The following is a 12570-nucleotide window of genomic DNA, read 5'->3' as shown; positions in this document are numbered from 1 at the left end:
AACTTAACGGGGGAAGTTTAGGTTGGATATAAGGAGGAAATTCTTTCCTGTTAGGGTGGTGAGGCACTGGAATAGGTTGCCCAGGGAGGTTGTGAATGCTCCATCCCTGGCAGTGTTCAAGACCAGGTTGGATGAGGCCTTGAGTGGTATGGTTTAATGTGAGGCACTCCTGCCCATGACAGGGGGGTTGGAACTAGATGATCTTAAGGTCCTTTCCACCCCTAACTATTCTATGATTCTATGATTCTAATGTTTTATCTGTTGATAGTCTTTGAGATGTCATTTACTGTATTTGTAAAAAAATCTCCTTGGGAACATATTCTCATGGTGCTAATAAGCCTATCACTGCAATTTTGCCACTAAACACACTTAATTTTCTTGCTGAAGTTTTTCTTGAGTGTTTATTATTAACTCTGAATAGCTGATGTGTTGCTGCAGACTGAATACCCTTTCTAATATACCTCTCCTGGTATCTATGTATGTTCTGGTTCCTCCATGGAAACACCTAGGGAAATAACAAAAAAGTTTGTCCAGCTGGCACCTACAGAAGAGATTTGACCCTCCCATTTGAGGAAGTATTAGCAGAGTTAGAAAAATATTCACAAAGGATATGCTGGAGCCTGTTTATTGGCAATATCTAACTTCCATATCAAAACAGTTTGATCTTAATACACTCTTGATCATGGTTTGTGTCAGATTCTCTTTTTCTCTCATCAAACTTCCAGGAACCAATTGCAATTTCCTCAAATAGATTGAGTGTACTAAACATACCTGCCACACTTTTGATTTCTTCTCCTGCCTGTAGATTATGAACAGCACACTGCCTACAAGGTCTTATCTAGGCAAAGTATGTGTTATTCTAATTTTGAATTCCAAGAAAACAGCTCATCAGGTTTCATAAGATTGGTGTCCCTTGATGGGAAGAACAGGGAGTGCTGAAAGAAATCAAATTCTAGGGGGATTCAAAGGGTGAATGTTTAATATGCATATGAGAATGCATCATAATTCATGTGAATTGCTTTAACATACCTGTTGTGGGAGCTGAATAGTACAACTTGAAAGGCAACCATCAGCAACAGCAGAAAAGCACTCTGTGTGTGCACATGCATACGCACATACATCCATGCATTACATTATTAAAAAAACCTTGCAGTTCAGTGTATATCATAGCTCACTTAATGAACACAAACAAGTCTTCAGTTTTTCTTTATGATTCTTTACAATTAGACAGTATGTTAGCTATATGAGCTGCTTATACATTTGAGAAATATTTATATTGCTAGAAGTGCTAAGAAACTTCAGAAGAAAGATTTTGAAAGTTGTCATGATTTAACCGCAGCCAGTAACAGCCTCACACAGCCACTTGCCCACTCCTCCCTGGTACGAGAAGGGAAAAAATCAGAAGACTAAAAGTGAGAAAATTTATGGGTTGAGATAAAAACAGTTTAACAGGTAAAGCAAAAGCCATACAGGCAAGCAAAGCAAAACAAAGAATTCATTCACTGCTTTCCATTAGTGGGCAGGTGTTCAGCCATGTCCAGGAAAGCAGGGCTCCAGCATGTGTAATGGTGACTTGGAAAGATAACATGTCATTAACTCTGAAGGGCCCTCCCTTCCTCAGCTTTATATGCTGAGCGTGACACCATACGGTATAGAATATCTCTTTGGTCATTTCAGGTCAGTTGTCCCCCTGTGTCCCCTACCAGCTTCTTGTGTACCCCAGGCCTGCTTGCCAGTGGGGTGGTGTGAAAAGCAGAAAAGGCCTTGACTCGCTGAAAGCACTGCTCAGCAGTAACAAAAACATTCCTGTGATGTCAACACTGTTTTTAGCACAAATCCAAAACTTAGCCCCATAATAGCTACAATGAAGAAAAAGCCAAAACCTACGCATTCTTCACCTCTTATATAATACCATTTATGTCGTGATCAGGTTTCATAATACCCAACACATTCTCATTATCCACCACCCCTCCCATCCTTTGATATAATGCACAGATATCATTGACTTAAGCTAGGGACTACTGCTGTGAAATGTCTGTGAAGTATCTACAGGGGTCCACAAAATGTCCATTGGGTTCATTTAGTCCGTAACTTTGGCCTCTGTCTGTTATGGTGGCCACTCAGGATAAGAGAAAGGGTGTGGTGCATGGAGTTACTGGGCACCAAAACCACTTCAGGTCAGGTCACTACTGCACTTGCACTGCCTCATGTAAGGCTTGTCCTCCACTCAGGTGGCTCCTGCTATAGTTATTCTGTAACATGCAATTCAAGTCATAAGTTTAAAGGTATTTCCACTACAATGTCCACTCCAGGGACAAATTATCCCAATAGAGCTTTTGTAGGTGTATGCAAAGCCTTGCACATTCAGAACAGCTACTAAGGATTTTGCATATGATATCCAAGACACTATGTCCTTTTTTAATCATACCTAACACCTTTGACACTTCTTATTTCCATAGACTGAGGAAGCAGCTTCTCTCAAGAGGGTTAACTCTAAGCAAAAAGTTTTCTGTTTTTAAAAAAAGCAATTAAAAAGAAATTATTTTGGATTTTGAGAAGAATGCTTCATTCTTTTGCCATTGAGAACTTAAATTAGAAAGTACTTTCTCAGCTGTAATATGCTAGATAAAGCAGCCCTCTCTTCAAAGACAAGAAAAAAATTCTTTGTATTACATTTTGCTTTACAGCTAGAAACAACCTCTAAAGAATAAAAGTACAAGTATGGGAAACCACCTCAGGAAGATTATCTTTTTTTTTCAAAGAATCTGTCAAAACATCTACCCTCAAGAGAACATTTTTGCTTTGAAAGCATGTCCAATTTCCAAGGATAAAATTGATCTAATCTCAATTATCCGTTACTATCCAAGTTGTAGATTAACTGTGTTGTGAGAAAAGAGACTTAATGTGTATCTTTGAGCTAGCTTGGATCTGGAAAATAATTTGCTGAATTTGTAATGTGATGCAATGAATTGTCTCAAATTTACGCCAACTTACTTGCTTATATCTTTTCTATTACGATCTCACTTTACTTCCCAGATAAAAGAACATAGAAAGTGAAACATATATGCCAGTCTGACTAGACCATCCATTTGGAAGGCAGACACAGGGACTGTGAGAATGAAGACCTTAGGTCCACTGTAGGAGAGGAACTGGTTCGAGACCATATTAAGAACCTGAATGTACACAAGTCCATAGGACCTGATGAAATCCATCTGGGGGTCCTGAAGGAGCTGGCAAATGAAGTTGCGAAGCAGCTGTCCACCATATTTGAAAAATCATGGCAGTCAGATGAAGTTCCTGAAGACTGGAAAAAGGGAAATATAACCCCCATTTTCAAGAAGGAGAAAATGGATGATCCAGGGAATTACAGACCAGTCAGTCTCACCTCTGTGCCTGGCAACATCTTGGAGCAGATTCTCTTGGAAGGCATGCTAAGGCACATGAAAAACTTTTCCTCAGTCATAATCCCTTTGATGTTTTTGCCCACCCCAAATCATCTTATATTTACTTAGACAACTAAAAAGGGATGACATATTCTTTGCCCAAGAAAGTTATGAATGCTGCATCCCTGGCAGTGTCCAAGGCCAGGTTGAATGGAGTCTTGGGTGACATGGCTTAGTGTGAGGTGTCCCTGCCCATGGTGGGGGGGGGTTGGAACTAGATAATCTTAAGGTCCTTTCCAATCCTAACTATTCTATGATTCGATGATTTAGGTTAGCATCTGTTTCCGTTGGTTTCAGCTGCTAATTTTACTGCTTTTACAGTGTCATGAATGATAAACCTGAATTCTATAAACGCAGTTTCTGATTGGAGAAGTTACAAATTCCATGTCCCTTCCTTATTCTAGTCTTCTTCACTTATTCATCTCTTTAGGGACAATAAATACCTGTAATATACCCTCAGCAAAACAGCACCATGAGTAAGAAAATGCAGGGAGGTAACCCATTTCACACTGGTGGAGTACGAACTGCTGAGATTTCAGACACATTTTGCACCACTGGGAGATGAGCAAGACCCAGATAACTCATAGCTATACAATAATCAGCTTCCAAAGATTCCTAAGTCCCAGAAAAAAAACTAAAACTGGACTTGTGTTTAGGCATAGGACCATAAAAATAGTTTAAAGTTAAAAGTTACATAATACACATTATTATTTTTGGCTGAAACTAACAACTAGCTCTTGAAAATCTTGCATCCTCTTTTTATACCATGCTCTTTCATTTAAAGCTTTGAGATGCTGCTAGCTAAATTGTAAATTGTAAATTTATCTAATTTCAGTGGTATATTTGTAAGAAAAAGCTAAATTTGCAGGTGATTAAGTGTAATTTTCTTCAATACATGAAAGAAGATACCTGTCACTTTATTAATGTATTGAGCACTTGCTCAGATATTTCTGTATAGTTGAGGTCTCTAGAATATCTCCACATAGGTCCTGTAAGTGGTTTGGGTTATTTTGAAGACATTTACTGAAAGCTTTCATAGGAACTTATTCTTTTTTGTCTACTTTTTATCCTACACATTGTTTAAAATTGATACTCAGAGCTCTGTCATTTCCATTTGCAGCTCTCCTCTGCTCTTAGCCTTCAGTAGGCCAAGACTTTATTCTGCTTTGCAATGAGACAAGATTTCTTGGTCTTAGTTGACAAAAATCTAGTAAGGATATTTAAAACTACACACTTGAGTATGCAGAGAACAAAAAATTGTTTTAAACTGATTTGGGATCACAGATGTTTCACAATAGCTGTGCTCCAAGGTTTTTCTTGAATTCAAGGTTGATTTCATTGTTTTTGTCTAGAAATGTATATATGTGAAAATATTATATTAGGTAACTTAAATTCCATATCTACAAGGACTATAGAGAGCAAGGAGAATATGTCAGCCTGTTTTCAGCGTATAGTGTACAGCTCCCACCTCTGTGCAAGAGAGCCTTGATGTAAAAAGCTTGTATAGCAAATGAATGCTATAAAATGAAAGATGGGCCATGGGAATTAAAGTTTTAATGTCTTCACGTAAGCAGTATATTACATGCAATAATTTTGAGGATTAAAAGTTATCTGAGAAGATTAGTAATCTTGAAAGCAAAATGAATGGCTGTGGATGGAAAATAGAATTTTTTTTTTAATGAACTCTTCCACTTTTCAATAAAGAAATATACTGATAGCTCTGCTGGGTGATATATTTCAACACATTCATTTTATTACTGCTCTTTGCACAAAACAAGGAAGTTGAATAATACTAGGGTTTTCATCTCTGCCTAGTGATTTGGAAACATTACCAGAAGTACCTAAAATGTGGATAATTTTCAGAGAGGTTGATAAAGAGTACAGCGCATGCAGGCACTGGAGGCAGGAACAGAATGCAGGAAACTTTATGTAGCAAGCGAAGTCTGTCTTATGATCTCCCTGGGGAGAGGAGGCAGGATTATAGCCTACTTTTGCTGCAAATTGCTTTTGCAACTGAAATTAAAAGCATACTTTGTGAAGTTTCTGGTTCAAATAGTATGAAGGAGAGATGAGGCAATTTACCGATCTATCTATCTATCTATCTATCTATCTATCTATCTATCTATCTATCTATCATCTTGCTTCCTCAGAATTAGTTATCTGCATGTTTGTACACATATTAGCAAAACAGAAACTGACAACCACCTAAGTGTGCTGTTCCCTTTCTACAGCAAGTGCTACTATATACATCTGAAATGTAAAATGGATTATTCCAGTCTTTTTCAATGTGTGCCTGCATATTGCTCTACTTCACCTACTGTGAGGAATTAGTTGAAACTTGGGCAACTGCTTGGTATTTTGTATTTGTGGTGCAAATTTTGGCTAATGGGAGGTTTTCATTTGACATTCATCAGGAGGCTGTGGAGAGCTCGCTGACTGGGTAGAGCTCCCATAAAATGGAGTGTCCGTCTTCAGGTCAGAATTTCAGATACTCTTTCCAGAAAGCCCAATGCGAATCTAGCATGTCTCAAGGGACAAAATCCTAAGGCATAGCTAATAAGCTTCGGATCCTTTTGCTTTTCAAGAGCTTGCCTGCATATAGTCCACCCCACGGCTGTTTAGATTTTTGTCCCTTCTAGAAGAATATCTGTAAATAAGTTCAGATGTGCTTCAAATCCCCCCAAGCACACCTTGCACCATCTGGCAGATATTGCAAAGGACAGAATCTGCACTCTCTGTAGGATCTGAAATATTCATTTCTCATGCCTCGTGGTTGAGTGCATAGTGCATGTGGGAGAAGAGATACTTCACTAATGTCTTGTAAGTAAATGCAGAGTGGGGACAATAAGCCAAGAAATATATTTTAAAGAGCTAAATAATGGGCTTTCAAAGTTAGAGGTTTGAAATATGTATGTTTATGGCATTTTAAATATTTAATAATTTTGTGATGCTTCAGTCATATATGCATATGATATAAACACGTCATATGAATATATGGTCAGAACTCTAACCTTGAAAACCTAGGTTTTTTAATATATATAAAACATAACTCCATGTATTTTTATATATATACTTATAATTTTATTTGTATGCATACGTATATACTTTAAGATATCTTACCACCACTGTTCTGTCTCTTTCATGTGAATGACCTCTCAACAATCAAAATGATCATATGAATAGCTTCAACACTTACCAAGACCTTCGGTAGGTTTTTTTATGATAAAAAAATACTGAAAATATTCAGTAAAACTGACACTTACTTTTAGCAGCTTTGAAACATTAGATTTTCTTAGGCTCTATGACTCAGTAAGAAGCATTTTTGCCCAGCTTCATATGCAGAAGCACATACCGTTTTTGCAAAAAGATTATAGTTTGTTTGTATACATGTGAATTTTTGCCTTCCAGGTATTCAAATGTCATTTCATTTATTTCAGTATTAGAATCAAGAAAACATTTATACTTAACCTACTGCAAAATTTTGCATAAAAGTATAAGCATTCTCCTTTGAGCAAAGGATATTTTATATATATAGCTCGGAAGTTGAATGTTCATGGATTAGCTTTAAATGACAAAAATCTACTTTCAAATCGATTAAACTCACCTACTGGCTACTAAAACCACAATTCTTGGCCCTGTAATTTCAGTGAAAGTATAGGAGTACTTCAGGCAAAGGCCTGGGTGTAACAAGCGCAATGGGTTACTGGCTTGTCTAATCCCTTATTATTTTTAAAGCTTAGCCATAGCTGTCTGCTGTAGATCTGCAAAGAAAGCATATGAAATTGCAACAGATCTGAATAGATGCAAAATGTGTTGACCCTGAAAATCTCAGCTTAATCTTTTGTTGGCTTTCATCAACAAATCAGTTCCTGTTATGCAATAAGCCTTCAGAGTTATCAACTAGGATTTCATCTGGTGATTGCAAACATGCCATATGGGAAAAAGCTAGTATTTAGTGTGTAGTTCTTAAGCTGTACTACATATGTCACGCTTATGGTTTTCCTTTTTATATTCTGCTGATATACAACATGTGTAGTTCTGAGTCTCTGTTTTTTACAACAGGGCTTTTTTTACTATCTCTTTTCTTTTTTTTTTTTTTTAATTTTGGTGTGTGTCGGGCAGGTTTTCTGTATTCCTGTTCTGGAGCACTTGTCTTGCATATTTTTAGATTTGCTTTTCTTTTCAATGTTCAGAACAACCTCACATCTGGCAGAAAAAAAAAAAAAGGTACAATATAAAGATTGAAAAAGTGAAGAAATAATAAATAATCTTAATTTAAAAAAATCTCAGACTTACTCTTTCACTGGACTGTCCAATAGTTACACAAAATATTCTCTAAAATATTCTCCAACAAGCTTATGCATATTGAGTGTGATGGAAAGTTTCAAGATGCTTTTCCCCCTTCTTGTTAGGATTGCTATTTTTTTCCTTCTGCAAATATAGCATTTGTGTATGTTTGTTTAAATTTTTGTAATTCTGTATTAGAAACTCTGCATAAAATAGCAATTCTTAACTAAATTTTGGGCTGTATAGCTAGGCATATGGATCTTGATTATGGAAATCTGTGGCTGGTATGATCCTACCCGTTGAATCTGGGGGAATCAGTTCCCTATTCCAGAGGCACTGTCTATCAACACAAATCCATATAGATGAGCTATAGTTTATGAACAGATATATGCTAAGTAAAAAACCACTAACAGCACTGTGGCTTCCATAGGAAAAAAGGCACTGAACAAAGGCATTATGCAAAATCATTTAAAAATTAATTCTTATTTGATACATCCAGGAAGGGATGAAATTAGAGACAATTCAGCAGGAATCTGTCTTTCTACTGAGACACTTATATCATATTCAGTAGTTTTCTTGATCATTTCCTTAAACACAGACCCTCCTGTAATCTTGTGAGATTTCTCTCAGCCTGGGATAATAGCAGTTTGTTTAGTAGTATAATAGAGATAGACAGATATAAATAGAAGGATATTGGTGTTTGCATGGATACATATACAACTACAACATTCTGCTGTTGGGATGCTGGGATCTTGCAAGCTGATATATTTCATACTTTCCAGGATGAAAAAAGTTGTCTTTGAGCAGCCTTTCCAGATGGTAGAGTATGTAGGAGCAAATAAGCAAGATACATGGAAAGCACATTTAAGATTAACTTGAAGTAATTTTATTACTTAAATGATGAGTCTGTTCTGAAACAGTGGGGTTCAAAATTATTATCAGCTAGGTATAAGTTGCCAAAGTATTTGCTTTACAAATAGCAGGGTGCACAGTGTGCAAACTAGGTATGATCTTCTTTCCAAGGGGACATGTATTATGCTCTGCCTTTAGCTGCTAGTTAGAGCTTTTTGCATTTTGAATAGCCTTGATGACAATTACTAGTAATTGGTATGTCTATTCTGGACATTGATATTTCCAGAGAAATGTCTGTTCTCTATTGTCAGAGAACTATTGAATGTATTTCCAATGCTGCAAGTTTCCAGGAAACTTTCCTGCGTACAAACTCTGCTGCCTAATTGAACTGTCAAGTCATAATAGTGAAAATAACTGTTGGGTTGCCAGTAATATCTTCTTGACAGGTTTTTCACAATATAGTGAGGAACACTTTGTAAAGTGGAAGTTTTATTTTGCATTAGCCAGACCACAGACTGTCATTTAAAAATTAAATTCTGGGCATTAATGTTTGTGTGAAAATTGAAAATGTGAACTAAGCTCAAGTGACAAATTAGAGAGGTTTAAAACTTGTAATTAAAAAATGAACAACAATAAAAATGTATATCATCATGTGTGAATGCAGGCAAATCACCTTACCCTTTCCTCCTCTACCCTGATTTTGCATTGCCTATTTAAATAAGCCCAAGGACTCTTTACTAACAGTCTTGCCCAACAGAGCATGTGTGTATCATTACAATAAAATTATATTATTTAACATCTGTATGCACATTTGTTTGATCAGTCTATTGTAAATATTGTATAAACTCTAACTTTTCCTTGCTTTATTAACAAAGACATATTATTTTTCAGTGAATTTTCACAAGTTCTCTCTAGACAGTAATAAGATGAGTCATTTTTCACTGTCTTGTTCAATTTCCTCTGTTTTATTGAAAGATACATATCCTTCCCATGCTTCTCTGTAAATCACAGTTGTACCATAGTTATTGTGGTGTTCTCATAAAAGCATGGATTGTGTTAATGAAAGTATTCCTCAGCTAAATCAATAAATTTAAAAGAACTTATATGTGGACTATTCTGAGGTTTTTCCACATTTCTCTTACATTCGATTTGTATTTCTGGGCAGGACTCATTAGAATATCAGATGAATTTGGGTAAGTTCCCCTTGTCTTATGTGGTTGTTTTCTTTCTTTAAAAAAAAAAAATTAAAAAAATTAGGAAAATGCATACTTAAATATCTCATCATAATCAAGAAATGTTCTTATGGTCCTTCTGTATGATGAAAACCAGAGAATAAGCTAAAGATTCATTTGTAAGTGTAAATCGCTCAGTTTCCCATTTAATAACTTTCAAAATGTAGAGATTTGTACATTTTCCTAGTTTTGCTGAATATGAACTCTATTAATCATAACATGTTACTGGAGAGAATTTTATATCGATGTCTTTACAATTTCTCCATATGTATAGCGAAACAATGTGGAAAAGGTCTTTTTGCTTGCTTTCAGAAAAGGGTACCTGATTCTTTCCCTCCTTCCAATTAGAAAGGATTTCAGGTTCTGTTTGATGTCAGAAAAATAGTTGTAACATTTTATAAAAGAACATTCCAAGCAAATGCACAGCTCTGATAGGTTTCAGTTGACTGTATTTCTTGTAAATGAACTTCAATTTAACACAAAGTTGTTTAAGAATTGGTTTGCATCCATAAACTGAACTGCAGTTTTCAGCGTCAATTCTCTCAGGTCAACAGGAACTCACACAAGAGAAACACGAAAAAAAAACATCAAGACCTCACATGAATAGGTAACAATTCAGGTCCTCAAGAACGCTATTTACAGAGGCCTTAACTGCAACTTTTTTCCAGATCAAATTCCCTGTAAAATAACTGTAAATTTTTTTTTTCCAGACTGTTATCACTGCTCTGAATTTCCATAGTGCAGCATGGTTAATGTCTGCTGACATATGTATGAGACAGCAGCATAACTAGTAAAATGTGACCCTGTTCTCATGAGCCTTTCTGCTTGCATTAGGACTGACATAAGATGCTATTAGTGTTTTAAAAGTGGGAAGTAATCAAGAGACTGCATAAGCAGAAATAATTTTCACTGCTTTTCATCTCAGCAAGTGAAATAACTTTCAAGATAAAACCATGTTTTGAGGATACTGAAGATTTCACTCCAGTTTTGTCACATCCCCCCAGATCCCTAGATGCCTCTTCGACTTTTCAAGTACTAAAAAAAGGGCAGATTCCCAAAGCCTTAGGTAAAGGGTTTCTGTTGATGGAGGGACTGAAATTTGAGATGTCTATTTCTGGACACTGCAGGCCGAAGAACCAGGCCTTGGAAATGAACATTTCTGATGGATCAAGCTTTATTCTTGGGTAGTATGTCAGGATTTAAGGAAGAGAGGAAGAAAGGAAGTTTCATCTCCAGTATTTATTTACACTCTAATGCCTAATACTGCATGTGTAATTTATCTGGTGTTGACCACTTTTCCTAATGATCTTTCCAGACTATAATCTGCATTTTATTCTTAAGGTACTTTTTAAAGAACATAATACATGCTTTTTTCTTATTTTAGGTATTGTGACTTAGACTTTAAGAGCAGTAGTGACAATGGAAAGAACACACGTTTAAAAATCTGAGTAGATGGCACAAAGTGTAAGTTTTTATTCATATACAGAAAGCTCTTCCTTAGGAAAATATATGTGTTGATTGAGAAAGAGTGTGGTGCAAAATGGAGCACAGATGAGCTGAGCCACTGCCTGGGGCTAGGGAACAATTTAGTCATCTGCCTGTGGCTGTACAACAGTGGCTGAAGGCAGTGCTGTGATGCCTTCCATTGTATCCGTAAGCCCTCTCAGTAAAATTCAGACTTGTGAAAGACTCTAAAAAAGCAGACTCCCTTATCACAGGAACATCCCATGTGAGTACTTGAAACATAGAATATCCATACACAGAAATGGGCAACCTTTACACAAAACCCTGAGATTTTTTCCAGTGAAATCTCATTCTGGAATGGTGCAGCAAGTAGTGACCTTTGTGACCTATTTTGCTGGGTTTTGGGAAAGTGCAAATTCCCTGTGAGGTCTAGATGAGGGTTCTTCAGTAAACTTTGGCTGAATAAAGGAAGAACTACTGAATTAACTGATTAGCTGTAGAACAAGAAACAAACAAATCAAAAAATTCCTAGTTAAGCTTACAAATGCCTGGTTTCTTACTCCTGAGGAAGCACTGCTCAGGCCTGCAAGATATATCAGGTAGTATGAACAGGGACAAGTTTGTATGGGACAGAACTGGACTAACTTGTAACTTCCTTGCAGTTGCAGTAATTTCAGCCTGCACATCTGTGAGTTTACAATGCAATTACTTGAGCTTAGAAACAATCTTAAACTAGCTGAAAAACACTCTATGCCACTGTATGCACCTGCAGCTGGGAACAGCTGACCACATTGCCTTACATGAGTAGAAAGTAGATCTGTGCATGATTTCCAAGTATCTGTCCTGTATGTTCTTCCTGTGAGATGACCAGTTTTATCCTGAACTCTTCTGTTTCTTCTCATGACTGTCAGTCTGATCCTGGGATATTGATCCAAGATCAACCTCTCTGTTGTGTCATAAGGTCATTCTGCAGAAGTTGGGAAGAAAGAGCAAGCTCTTGAATTCTGTGTTCAGTGATCATAGAGATACAACCCCATGCCTATAGTCCAGCCAGTATGTTTTTTTCCTACATATAAACATACTGAGCTCAAGATCACTATTCTTCTTCCTCTGGTGATTGTCAGTAGTGTCTCTAGTGGGTGAAGGTGACAGAGCCAGGAGACCATGAGTTTCCAGCAGAAAAGGTCATAGAGCACAAGATTTTGTATAGTTATTGAACTTAACAGTCATGAAAGGATGCCTGTGCAGAGCACAGACCTAATCCACACCCCTGTTTCATCTCTCAGTTAATA

The sequence above is a fragment of the Pezoporus occidentalis genome, unplaced genomic scaffold, assembly GCF_034315485.1.
Source record: "Pezoporus occidentalis ecotype Australia unplaced genomic scaffold, CSIRO_AGI_Poc_V1 ctg141, whole genome shotgun sequence".
NCBI lineage: Eukaryota > Metazoa > Chordata > Aves > Psittaciformes > Psittacidae > Pezoporus > Pezoporus occidentalis.
Note: the sequence above shows the minus strand (reverse complement) of the source record.